The sequence below is a fragment of the Canis lupus genome, chromosome 11, assembly GCF_003254725.2.
Source record: "Canis lupus dingo isolate Sandy chromosome 11, ASM325472v2, whole genome shotgun sequence".
Lineage (NCBI taxonomy): Eukaryota > Metazoa > Chordata > Mammalia > Carnivora > Canidae > Canis > Canis lupus.
The window spans coordinates 62,981,037-62,994,634 of record NC_064253.1 but is presented as its reverse complement, the minus strand read 5'-3'; the positions used below and the strand labels follow the sequence as shown (position 1 = coordinate 62,994,634).

General features: G+C 39.6%; 2 long non-coding RNA genes across 10 annotated transcripts in view; one reads left to right on the top strand and one right to left on the bottom strand.

Annotated features, from left to right (window-relative positions):
- The window catches only part of LOC112649986 (uncharacterized), a 132,168-nt gene that overhangs the window by 29,458 nt on the left and 89,112 nt on the right, over window positions 1–13,598 (top strand). The window contains exon 4 of one of the 9 annotated variants that reach the window (XR_004803604.2): window positions 951–969. The exons of the other annotated variants lie outside the window; for them this stretch is intronic. This is a non-coding gene — a long non-coding RNA (uncharacterized LOC112649986). Of the gene's footprint in view, window positions 1–950; window positions 970–13,598 lie in introns of those variants that run through there. 9 annotated transcript variants of the gene reach the window in all.
- LOC118350236 (uncharacterized) overlaps window positions 1–13,598 on the bottom strand; it is a 40,593-nt gene that overhangs the window by 10,730 nt on the left and 16,265 nt on the right. The window lies entirely within an intron of this gene.

The window sequence follows — 13,598 nt, the reverse complement described above, 5'->3', positions numbered from 1 at the left end:
TTGGAGCCATGGGAGCAAGGCTGATGAATGTGCTGGAAGTGCTGCAGTGGCCTCTCAGATGCCTGAATGTCACTGGGGGAAATAAAAATGCTAAGGAGAATTAATGTGATAAGCAAGTGCTGTCAGTGAGCCATCTAGAATCATGGACTTTGGATTTTAGCAAAACCGCATAACACGGTGGAAAGACCATGGGCTTTGGAGTCAGCTAGACAAAGCTGGGTTTGAGTCCAAGTTCGGCCGCTTTCTAGCTGGGTGGGACCTTGTGCAAATAATTTAACTTCTTCTGACTCCCAGCTACTTATCCTGCAAAGTTGGGTAATAACTATATCATAAGGTTGCATGGGTGTCAAAGGTGCTTAGTAAGTTTTAGGCCTGACCTCCCTTTAAATGCTTGCTTTTAATCCAGTCATGGGAAATATTTAATAGCAGGTTCTCCAAAGGGTAGGAGGGGAAGCCCTGATTTGTTGAATTTGCCTATTTCTGTGGTGTAAAAACTTCTGCACTCTGGTTTCTAGCTACCAACCTGAACATGGAGTTGGGAAGGCAACATGCGTCATTCACTCTTGACAGTTTCTCTTCCCTTCTGTCTCTGTGCAGCTTTCTTTCTTTTATGCTGATTTATGCCTTCTGCCAGGGTTGAGACCATTTTTGCAAAATTAGCTTTCTCCTTCTCCTCCAACTCCCCTGCCCACCCCATCCCTCCAATTAAAAATTACCAGGCGTGCAAATAAGCTTCCCTTCTCTGTTCACCTGGTCCCCTGCATCATCGGCCGGAGGTAAGTGGATATCCATATTTATTTCCAGTCGACTGATAAAGTGTAGTCGGAGGGGAGAAGGAGGAGAGCTGAAGCTATAAGCCTGTTTGCCTGTTCTCTATGTTTGCTTAAATCATTGTTCCAAGGGTCACCTTCCCGCATCTGGTTTCGCATCCGATCTTATTTCTGGTCCAGGTACAAAGTGTGCCGTAGCCCAGTACCAGAGCCTGGTGAGTAGAGGAAAACTCAGTTCCTTTGCTAACTTTCTGGCAAAGTTTCTGTGTCAGAACCATGATAATTACCGTAAAAGTGTCTGAATGCAGAGCTTCCTGTTTATCCTGTGTCTTCTTCTTGCCTTTTTCCACTTGGAAATTTCAGGGGGCTGTCATGGATCTCTTCCGCTTCTTTACTTTCTCAGACATGGGACTGACAACTGCCTCCTCGACTTCCTCTTAACTTTTTGGTTCCGTTTAGCAGAGGTCCCTATAATAGAGGGATTGTTCCCCAGGATGCACAAAGACAGCCTTTTCCTAGTTTTTAAAAAATGACCTTGTGATAATTTCAGTAAGGATGTATGAAAAGAGAAGTTCTATCCTTTTGTCAACTGACCATCTTCTATGGATATCTTTGGCTAATATTTGCATTTTGAAGAGGGTGCTAAGTGCTATAAGGAAATAAAGGCAAAGTAGTGTGCATTTCCACCTACCAGTGAAAAACATTTCGGGAAGGTCAGGAAGACCTTTCGGGAAGGTCAGGAAGGCTTTTCAGATTCTCTCTATCCCTAAGTTTAGTACCAACAATAAGTAGAGGAACCCATTTAAATATCAGCACTGTCATAGCTAAATTGTTTTATTCTAGTGGGCACTGAAAAAAAAAGGAGTCAGCATAATTATTATAATTACTTTAAGAAGCTTTTATAGTTGTCCCACACTATTCCAGTGGAAAACAAGCCTTGTCCTCTTCTTGTATTACAAGCTCTGCAACAAAGGGGAGAGGAAGGCCTCCCATGTATGGTTGGAATTGGTATGCAATATAACTCATCCTCCAAGCACCCTTTTGGACCTATAGAACATCTCCCTATAATAAAGAGGATTTAAGGAGTTTATAGAGCCCCAAATTCCACATGCACAATATGTTTTGGATGAAAGAGTATTAAATTGAAATTTTTTTTTTTTTTTTTTTTTTTTTTTTTACATAAATCACTATGACTGTCCCAGTGTGCTTGGAGAAAAACCAACTCTGCTCCTGGGCACCGCTGACTGGACAGATCAGCTGGAGGAAGCCAGCTACTTCAGAGATGTCCAGGCGGAAACTTTTACCAATAGAGATATTCCAAGCTGAATGACAGCAAATTGAGCCAATTCAATTTTCTTTGGGGAGAAGAAAGTTAGAAGCGTAAGTTATTTAGGGAAAGGGTTGTCACTTCAGCTTGGGCTACCGCCCCCAAGAACATTGAGAAAACTTTTCAGTTTCTAAAAACCCCACTGTCTACCCCAAATTCAGAAGTATAAGACCCAGGGTTCTCGTGACTATGTCTCACAACACAGTTTATGTATCTTTTCTTTGCACCGTCATTGAAGGGAACATGACTATCAAGTGCAATGTTGTAGTGGCTAAAGAAAGAGAGTTTCACATGCCTTTTAAAAAGCAGAGGGTTGGTCCTGAAAAGAGTGATCTAGTGCTTTATTCTTTCTGGAAAGGACAGCTGAACAAGGGACTCCCCTCCCTTCCTGCCCCCCTCATCATTCCTCAAAGAACTCTATGCTCTCTTGTAATGGGAGAAAAATTAGGATCTAATGGTACAAAACCGAGGCAAATATACCCTTTGACTTGTTTTATGGGATTATCCCTCATAGTATCTTGAGAGCTGCCCCAAGTTCAGATGAAGACAGTTTAGAAAGTTGGATGGGTTTTTTGTTGACAGTATTAACTTGGCGCTAGATGCCTTATTACACATCCAAGCATTGGAAGATCATTTTATGACTAACATTTGGGTTAAATCTGTAAATATTGTTTATCTTTGACATTATTTCTTAAAAAAAAAAGGCAATAGCCGCAACATTTTTCCTCCTGTCATTTTGGCCTGCACAAGAGGAAGGAGGTTTGGTGGATCGGGGGTGAGGAAGGCAATGATGACAAGATGCTGAGATGCTATCTCTCCTTATATCTCCCAGTTTCGCTAGGCGGCGGGGGGGGGGGGGGGGGATGTTGACATGGGACAGAAGGTCTTGCCTCAGGGAGTCCCATGAGTGAAAACTGATGGATGTTCACCACCAAATCCCTTTCTTTAAGGGATGTTATCATGTCACATATCTGAAAATACAGAATGCACCCTGGATAATATTTTCACATATGCTGATAAATGCAGCTGCCAAGAAAAGCATGCTTAAACACACACACACATATACACACACACACACCAAAAAGCCAAGAGATGTTGAGGGTTGTGCATAGAATTTATATTTCCATGGTCTTTCTTGATTCTCTCAGTGATGTTATAAGCTTTGCCTATTCACCTCACTGCTTATTTCCACCCTAACCTTGCCCAGAAATGGAAGAGTAGAAATAATTAAAGCTTGATTCTTCATTTTCTAATAATGCGCATTAATGGAGATAACAAATTGGCCTAGGCTTGAATGAAAAGCACACACACAGCCAAAACCCAAGCAAAATAAAAGACAATTTAAAAAATGCGAAACCAAATCATTTATGATACATCCATAATAAAATATCATACTATTTTGAGTTTTATTTTCTAGTCTTCACTTTATATATTTTACATCAATGCAGTCATTTTAAATTTCACTCTCCAAGTTTCAGTGAAGAAACTGAGCCAATTTGGTAAAGTCATGATTATTATTTTTTGTCTCCAGAGTAATCAATGGAAAAGGTATTCTATGTTTTAACTAGGAATTTCTCTATTTTTGTGCAACCAGGTTGTTTTCAATTTAGCCAGTCATAGAGTTGCAAATATCCTCTTTATTTTCTTAGTCTTTATTTTTCTTTTCATTGAATCACTTTTTAGGAAAAAAATTAAGAATTTCAAATATTGATTGTTAACATTTTTTACCACTTTTGCCAAATTATTTTCCAAAGGTTTTACCAAGGGTGCCATGGGTATTATTCCTTGTATCCTGAATTCCAAATAACAGAGCAGCTTTACATAGGCATTAGGGCTTTTTTTTTTTTAATTAAAAAAATTATTGAATTATAGTTGACACACAATGCTAACAGTAGTTTCAGGAGTACAACATGGTGATTTGATAACTCTGCATTAAGGCATTAGGGCTTCTGTTAAATATTCACAGCAACGTGAACATGTGTGGAATTTCAGGTGGTCAAGTGACGGAAAAAGGAAATAAAGCATCCCTGGTTATTCTGATGCAAAGTCAATGGGTGACTCTTTGAAAAACATTCAATAACCAATTGCTTTTCTCTTTGCATTGTCCCCTATGAGTAAAACATGTAGCCTATCTTTATCAGAGTATAGATTTATATCTTAGTTTTCATGGATTAATCTTGCCTCTGACTTCATTTTATTGTTATATGCTCTTATTATTCCCTTAATCACAATTTCTTCCTTTATTTACTTTTGTATCCCTCTTTCTCTGATTATTGCTATGAGATTATCTTTTGAACTAGATCAGAATAATTTAAAAAGACGATTCTACTAGGAAAATACTCTGATTAGCATATGTTCATTGAGTCATCGAATAAATAAATGAATACGATACTTGGAAGGATCTTGAATGTTAAAAGCATTTTTTTTTTCATATTTGCTTTTTTTTCAAATAAAGCTAGGCAGTATTAATCCTGGTCATCTGCTTTAGGTTCTTGCTAATTTAAATTATTATTGTCATGCTCCTCTTACTTTAAAAAGTGATTTCACTTCCATTATCTTATTTGATACAAGAATCCTGTGAGTTAGAAAAGACTGGCATCATTTTCTCCATTTTATAGAAAAGTGAACAGAAACCCAGAGAGGGAAGATAGGGCTCAGGCCTCACTACAGATTATGCCCATCCCAGGGTCTTTACCTGTATTAAACTGTGGCAGGTATTATTCTCCTTATTTTACCAAAAACAAATAGAATTCTGGGGGAAATAAGTAGCTTGCCTAGAAACAAGGACATCACCAGGGTCAACTGGATCCCCAGGCACATGCTATACTTTTTACACTACATACCCATTGATCACTCTGACAATCACTTGGTGACTATGATTACTGTTCTTTTACAAATGAGAGACAAGTTACAAATTATAACTTGCCAAAGTTCTTGCACTTCACAAATACAGCAGCCAAAATGTAGATGATGGTCTTTGTCAAATCAATCAATCAGTCATCAGTCTATGCTGTGCTTATTACTTGTGTGGAAATATAGAATATAAGCATCTGAAGTTACCTTCGAGGTCATCTGGCATAACCACAATAGCAAACAAAACAGCTGATATCCTGAGTATGTATTATGTGCCAAGCATCATGCAAAACATGCAGCCACTCCCATACCCACAGCTCTGATAAGGAAGGTATTATTATTAACTATCCTTTCCCTTTTTACAGATCATAAAACTAAGGTCCAGAAATGTTCAATAACTTGCCCATGGCCACAAAGTTAGGGCAGAACAGCTCGCATGCCCTGTATATCAATCACCCCACACAGCTCATAGAACATTCTCTGAGGCCCCATACTTCCAGAGACAAGAGGTCTCCCTATGATGAGGCTTTGCATCCTGTTGGAAAATTCATCTAACGTATTCCCTCCTGAGAGTCCACTCATGGGTCTAGGAGTGTGTCTGGCCTGTAATTAGCACAATACAATGTTTGTTAAATAAATGCATGTATTTCTTTTAAAATCTTGCTATGAGGTCTATCTGCTGTTCCCCACCAGGGCCTTTCTGAAACCAGGGTGCTAAGATCATGTTTCTGTTACCTCTCCTTCAGAACGCATGTCCTTATCTCACTTTTCCCAAACATTTTCTACCTATTAAGTTTTTTAATTCTTTTATTAAGTTTTTAAATTCATTTATTCTTCTAGAACCTTGGATAGAACGAGTACTAGAAGGCCAATGTTATCTTCTATTGTATGAAAGAAAACCATCCTAATTCTAAAAAATATATATTCTCAGTTAAGTAAGAAATATGTGTACATCTACCATTTTATGATTTCCCATTCCCAATTTGAACCCCTGGAATAAGGGGCTAAGAGAATATTCACAGTAAAGGAAATCCACTGTTTTCTTGGTAAAATAGGCATAGTGACATTCTGATGTCTTTGTGTTCGTGTTTGTGTGTGTGTGTGTGTGTGTGTGTCTGATAAATCCCCAAAATAAGCTTGAATCATCTGTCCATGAGAACTTCTCAGTGTATTTACCCACATTAAAATCAAATGCTTTTTATTAGTAAAGATACTATGATATTTGTTGTATTAAAACATTTTTCCATTTCTATCAAAGTTGAAGATACGAATAACCATTTTGCCAGAAATCTCTACCCTAAGCAGATACCATAAATGTGTACACATATGTACTAGGAAATTCCAACACAGATATTTATATTAGCATTGATCCAAACAGCCAAAAATTGGAAGCAATGTAAATAGTTGTCAACCAGTAGAATGGATCAAAATGTCACAGAGTAGTTACATGATGGGTATTATATAGCAATAAAAAAGAATCTACAGATACATACAACACCATGGATGAATCTGAAAAATAATGTAGGATAAAAGAAATCGTACTCAAAATACACACAATAAGAAGTCTGTTTATATGAAGTTTTAACGCAGATGAAGAGTATATTGTTTCAGGAGGGATAGAAAAATGGTTAAACAGTGAAGATAAACAAAATTATTACCCTGAGGATTAGGAGGGTGGGGACCATGGCAGATGGGAGGAGTTGGGCATCAGGATTAGGAAGGGCATCTTCTTGGGTGCTGGTGACCATCTCCACACATGGGTGGTGGTAAATGGGTTTTCAACAACATTTTGTAAACTCTATGTCTATAGGTTTAAGCTCCTCTGTGTACATACATCATATTTCACAGTTAAAAATACCTTGGAAGAATAGTGGTTAAGAGAGAGAATAAATTGTCACATGCTTAGTGCTCAAAGACACTACTGAACACACCTCAGGGTACGTCCTTGCAGACAAGAAGATATACTTCTAGCTTCCCATCTGTTTCACTTACGGCTTCCATTAAAGCACAACAGAATGGGTGAGGAGGAGGAGAATGAGGATCTTCTTTGTTTGGTTGCCTTTTAGACTCCCCTCCCCCTGTCTGTGAGTGACCCACATTGAATAAACAATGAATTGATGGAGAAATATGTGTCTAATTAAGCTGTTTCTTCTCTGATGCATTTCAGGTCCCTAACATTTACCATGTTAAAGATAACGAAATATTATTAGATTGGACACGTACTGCTCTTCTCTGGTGAGACCTCCTTTGTGAGGTAGCGAACAAACTGCCAGGCTGTGGATTTTATTAGAAGCAGTAAGTAGTGGCAGGAATGATAAGTAGTGCCAAAGTGATCCATACTCATGCCTGTCAGCCTTGCTGTTCTCCTCTGCGAGGAAGCCAAGGGCCTCATTTCCACTGTGTTACATAAGCCCCGAAACGGAATTGTGATGCTCTGATGGGCTGCACACAGTTCTCAGCAGCCTTCCTGCCAAATCCTCCAAGACATCTAGCTTCTCCCTTCAACAATTCCCTAGGCGGGCATTTGGTATGCATTCTATATGCTCCTTTAGTGACCCACACATACATCACAAAACATTTTTGTTTTATTTGGCTTGCAACGTTGCCTAAATATTTGTCCTTATTTTTCTAAGATGCATGGAAACTGGATGAGGCACAATATGAAGCAAACCAGGCCTGTCTAATTCATCCAGGCCACTCATTAACGTCCTCCCATTCACTCAGATCTGGGGCTCATTTTGGGTCCTTCCCATGGTGACTAAGAGTGGAGCTCAACACATCAAGAGCTGCTAGGTCATACATCTCCACAAGGCCATTACAGCAAGGCAGAGCCATTCCACTATTTGGGGTGATTAACAGGCTGGCATGACACGTCTGTCCTCCAGACTAACAGAAGTGCTCTTTTGAATGAGACAATGACTTCAATAGAGCAGAGCAGATATATCTGTGCCTGGTTAGATTTATTCAGGACCACACTAGCTGAGCATCCACTGCATACCAGGCCCTGGGCAATGCTCTGGAGCTCAGAGGGAAATTAAATTTCACAGCTGTCATGGAACCAAATGCATCTCAATCAAGTGAGAGAAATGCAATGTCAGCATGCTTATGGGGGCACTGAAGAGGAAATTGCTAATAATTAATACTGAGAAGGGCAAGGGCAGAGAAAGCTTTTCCAGAGTCTGATATTTACATGAAGGATGGAAGATTCGTTATCGCCCTGACAAAGCAATTTGGAAAAAGTAAAACTAAATCATCTCTGGGAATAAGTGAGGGACCTCATTATGAAATGCCCCAAAGAACACCCCTAGTTAAGAAATTAAGAGCTGTAGATAGTTAGGAGCTCAAGTCCATTAGCCATTCGAGGTGATGGAAACAAAACAAAACCAAACAATAATGAAAAACCTCCAAGATTCTTCAAAATGGAAAAACTGCATAGTTAATATTACTCTATGACTTACTCAGCTTTGTATCCTCAGTAACCCAGTATGTCTCAGTAAATGCATATTGAGGGAATAAATGAAGGAATGATTTATTATACAACCTGAAAGTGCATGTATACATATGTAGAATGTGTGGGGAGGCAGGTGGCATGTGTAGAGCTGTGTAAAAAACAGACCTACCTTCAGAGAGGGCTGGCTCTAATTGGTGCAGCTGTTGGAGGCAGAGCGCTAATACCAGTTTGGTTTCAGCACTGGAAACCAAGTATAACCTGGAGGACATACTCAAAGCACCCTAGCCACCTGCAGAAGAGTTTCTTTTACCACTGCTTCAAAAGGAGATTGGGTGAGAGAAAAGAGACACATAGATGGTTTCTGTTTCTTTTCTTCTGTGAGGTCTGCTGCATTAAGAACAGTGTCCTGTTCATAGGAAACAACAAATGTTGGCGAGGATGGAGAAAGAGGAACCCTTATATCCTGTTGGTGGGAATGCAAGCTGGTGCAGCCACTGTGCAAACAGGATGGAGGTTCCTCAAAAGATTAAAAATAGGACTATCTGGGACATCTGGGTGGCTCAGTCAGTTAAGTGGCCAGCCAGCTCTTGACTTCGGCTTAGGTTATGATCTCAGGGTCCTGAGATCCAGTCAGGCATCGGGTTCTGTGCTCAGCTGGGAATCTGCTTGAGGATTCTTTCTCTCCCTTTCTCTCTGCCCCCTTCCCCTGCTCATGTGCTCTCTCTCTCTCTCTCTCTCTCTCAAATAAATAAATCTTTAAAAAAATAGAACTATCCCACGATCCATAATTGTACTACTGAGTATTTACCCAAAGAATACAAAAACACTGATTTGAAAGGATATATGCACCCCTATGTTTATTGCAGCTTTATCTACAATAGCCAAACTATGGAAGCAACCCAAGCATCCATGGATAGGTGAATGGATAAAGAAGTGATATAAAAAAAACAGGATTATATCTATCTATCTATCTATCTATATATATATATAAACAGGATTTCATGTGTGTGTATATATATATATACTTCATATATATCATATATATGAGTGATATAGTGATATAAAAAACAGGATTTTATATATATAAAACAGGATTTCATGTATACATATATTTCATATATATCATATATATGATATGATATATATGATATATATCATATATATCATACACACACACACACACAATGGGATATTACTCAGCCATAAAAATGAAGTCTTACCATTTGGAACAACAGGAAGGTATCTGGAGAGTATAATGGTAAGCGAAATAAGTCAGTCAGGGAAAGACAAATGCCATGTGACCTCACTCATATATGGAATTTAAGAAACAAAACAAATGAGCAAAGGAAAAAAGAGAGAGAGAGAGAGAGAGACAAACCAAGAACAGACTCTTAGCTATAGAGAACAAACTGATGGTCACCTGAGGGGAGGCGGGTGGAGGGATGGGTGAAATAGATGAAGGAGATGAAGAGAACACTTTTCACAATGAGCAGAGTCATGTAGAGAATTGCTGAATCACTATATCGTGCACCTGAAACTAACAAGATGGTTTGTTAGTTGGAATTAAAATTTAAAAAGATAATTTTTTTAATTAAATAGAAAGTGTGCCACCTAACAGAGAAACATTCAAAGAGCAAACTAAAGCCAGAAGTTCCATTTCTGAGCCATCCTTTCATTGCCCACTCCTCCATCTTTCTCTGGCCATCCTGTTCAGCCATCACTGCTTCTCCAGAAGAAGCTGGCTAAATGCAGTCTACACAGTAGCTCCAGGAGCTCTCCCCATCATGCTGTATCTGAGTACAATGTGCTTGCTCCTTCTCTGGAGTGACATTTGGTCATAAATCTCCGGTCGGTCAGGTGAGCTAAGTCCCAGGATGGATCCGAGCATGAAAAACGATAGGAACAAAGAGGAGGCACCACCTAGCCTGTGGTAGAGAGTAAAGGTGAAGGGGAGCATATAGCTCTTCTAGATCAGAAATCGTCTCGAGTGAACCTTTAGCAATGAGGAGGTATCAGCCAGGCTAAGAAATGGAGAGTGGAATCGAATGGAGGTGGAGGGAACAGGATATTCCTAACACGTAGGAAATGCCAAGCTAGCTTGATTGGCATCTACAAGGGTTTTGGTTTCAGAGGATTGAAAGACACGTGGAGAGAGAGAGGGGTCCAGAAGTAAAGCGACAGAGCTCAGCTTGACCAAAACTTGAGCTGCCTTGTATGGATGCTAATGAATTCATACTATTCTGGAGGCTGTGAGTAGAGGACAGAGCACTCACTGCCTTGCAGAGAAGGAACTGGAAGGGAAGCAGAAGTCTTTGGGACACTCTCATTATAATCAAAGGGTGAGGAGGGAAAGGGTCTAGAACCTCTTCACTCCCATGATAGCACTTGTCTCAGATTGCCCTGTTTTCTATTTAATTCTACAAATCAATGATCTTTCAGGCAGAGGTCATGCCTTTTTTTTTCCTTCTTCTTCTTCTGTCAGCTCAAAGTTAATTTATTTGTATCACAATCTATGTGAATACTTAGGAATGTAATGAGTGGACTCGACTCCTCTAGGTCTTCTTCCAGTGGCAGGTGGTTGGTAATCTAGGAAGGAAGGCCTTTCTTCTTCCTGCTTTATGTTTGCCTTTGGCCTATTGGAAATGCTAAGACCTTCATCAGAAGGCAAGGAAGTAATAATGTTTAAATCAAATTATTAATTCTTATGCTCTGAAAATTAAGACTAAAAATGATGGAAATGATCTTTTAATGCATTATTAAAATGCAACCACCACGTAGTCGCTGTATACTTATAGGAAATGTCTTAGAAAAAAAGAGACCTTTGTGGACCTACCCTTGGGGAAACATTTTCCACACTCAGAGGTCCTTTTTTAGCTCAGAAAATCTTCATTTTCTTTTTTATTTGCCAGAAATGTTCTATTTTTATGTATCATTATCAAAAGTGTCAGGAATATACACTGGTTATCAATAATTATGCAGACTACCCATGGGGCACCTGGGTGGCTCAGTGGTTAAGCATCTGCCTTTGGCTCAGGTCATGATCCCAGGGTCCGTGATTGAGTCCTGCATCGGGCTCCTCACAGGGAGCCTTCTTCTTCCTCTGCTTGTATCTCTGCCTCTCTCTGTCTCTTATGAATAAATAAATAAAATATTTTAAAATAATAATAATAATAATAATAATAATAATAATAATACAGAATTTCCTATGACAGCTGGGGGAGAAAAGAAAATGGCTTACAAATGGTCATGTCTTAGTTTTTTTTATTCGACAAATGTCATTGAACAGGTACACTGGATTAGAAACCATCCTAAGCCCTGGGATACTGCTGTGAACAAGTCAAACTGGATCCATATTCACATGGAGATATTTATTCAGAGGGGCTGGGGAGAGGAGGCAAACAATCAAAAATAGACAAAGAAGCAAGCTAAGTTCAGTGAGAGGGAGGTGTCGTGAAGAAAATAAAACAGAGTTACATAGTAGAAGGAAGGAAAGAAGGAAAGCTCTCTCAGAGGAAGTGGTTCTGGCTGAGGGCTGAATGATGAAGTGTCAGCTATGCAAAGGTCTGGGGAGAGAACATTCTAGGGACAAGGAACAGTGATTGCAAAATTGCTCAGATGAGAACTGAACCCACTTGGGTGATCAAGGTGGAGAAAAGAGAACTGCCCAGCTCAGTTGAGGCATAGAGATTTTGGGGACAGTGGTATATCAGAAGGGGACAGTGACTGGGTCATATGGGGCTTTGTTGTCCACATAAGGAGTCTGGAGTTTATTCTAAGTAATTTGGGGAGTCCTTGGAAGGCATTAGACAAGTATGATAGTATGGCTTAAATTTTACAAAGGTTGCTCGGCCGCTGTGCAGAAAATGGATTGAAAGATGATGAGTTGAGGGACGCCTGGGTGGCTCAGTGGTTGAGTGTCTGCCTTTGGCTCAGAGTGTGATCCCAGAGTCCTGGGATTGAGCCCCAACATCAGGCTCCCCACAGGGAGCCTGCTTCTCCCTCTGCCTATGTCTCTGGCTCTCTCTCTGTGTCTCTCATGAATAAATGAATAATATTTTAAAAGAAGAAAGAAAGACAGGTTAAATTATGGCACCAGCAGATTTGCTACTTTTTTTTTTAATAGTAAGATGTATACATTTCAGTATAATAAATGTTTTCCAATTGTTTTGGAAGAAAAAAAAAAAGAAGAAAGAAAGAAAGATGATGAGCTGAAATAGGAGATGTTGAAGTCCACTGGGCATTGGCCAGAGCTGGAGCGGTGGGATGGAGAGAAAGTAAGAGATTGTGTTCTGTTTTGGACTTGCCAATGAAGTGTGTGTGTGTGTGTGTGTGTGTGTGTGTGTGTGAGAGAGAGAGAGAGAGAGAGAAAGAGAGAGAGAGAGAGAAAATGTCCAGTGGGAGAAATCAAGGGGATTGTGGTCACCTCAAGACTTGGCACGTAAGCAGCCCTAAATAAATGTTTGATGCATTGAAAACATGTTTCTCTTTATTTGAAAATTATCATCCCTCTGAATAATGATTTAATAACTGCACAGCCTATGCATCATGTGAGCTTAATGAAAGTGCTCTGAGAGGTTTTTCAACAAAATTGCATTTAGAAGTAAATATTTACTTGAGCACAACTCATTTGTGAAATTAAGTCATTTTTATGAGGCATACTCAATTATTTTTGTAACTAGTGAGCAGCATAGTATCTATGGCATTATACAATGTGAAGCCTTTCTAACTAATTATCTTACTTGAGAAACATAAACACAGATTTTTTTTCATCAGAGCTCTAAGTTACAGACAAAACAAGTTTCTTAGTACCTCAAAAACATCTAGCAAGTATATGCGCAGTGCCTCACTGTGTACAATTAGAAATGTTGGAAAAACAGGAAGCCATGAGTTCTTCTGTGTCTATTCCCAGCTACAAAGCAAATTCAAGACCCTGAAGAATTCCATCCTGCACATCTATCATGTCTTCATGTAGCACTTTCCAGACCTGCTAGGGACTTTGACAGGATTGAGAATGGGTCTCTGCCTTAGGGGAGTTCCTAGGTTAGTGGAGAGAGAGAGGGAAAGAAAGAGAGACCAACCAAACACCAGTAGCTGGTTGTGATGAGTGCAAAAGGTAGCCTCAAACTCAGGATGCTGCTATGGGAGCCCATAAGGGTGGCCAACCCATGGCAGAGTGGGGAAGGGGTAGGTAAGCATT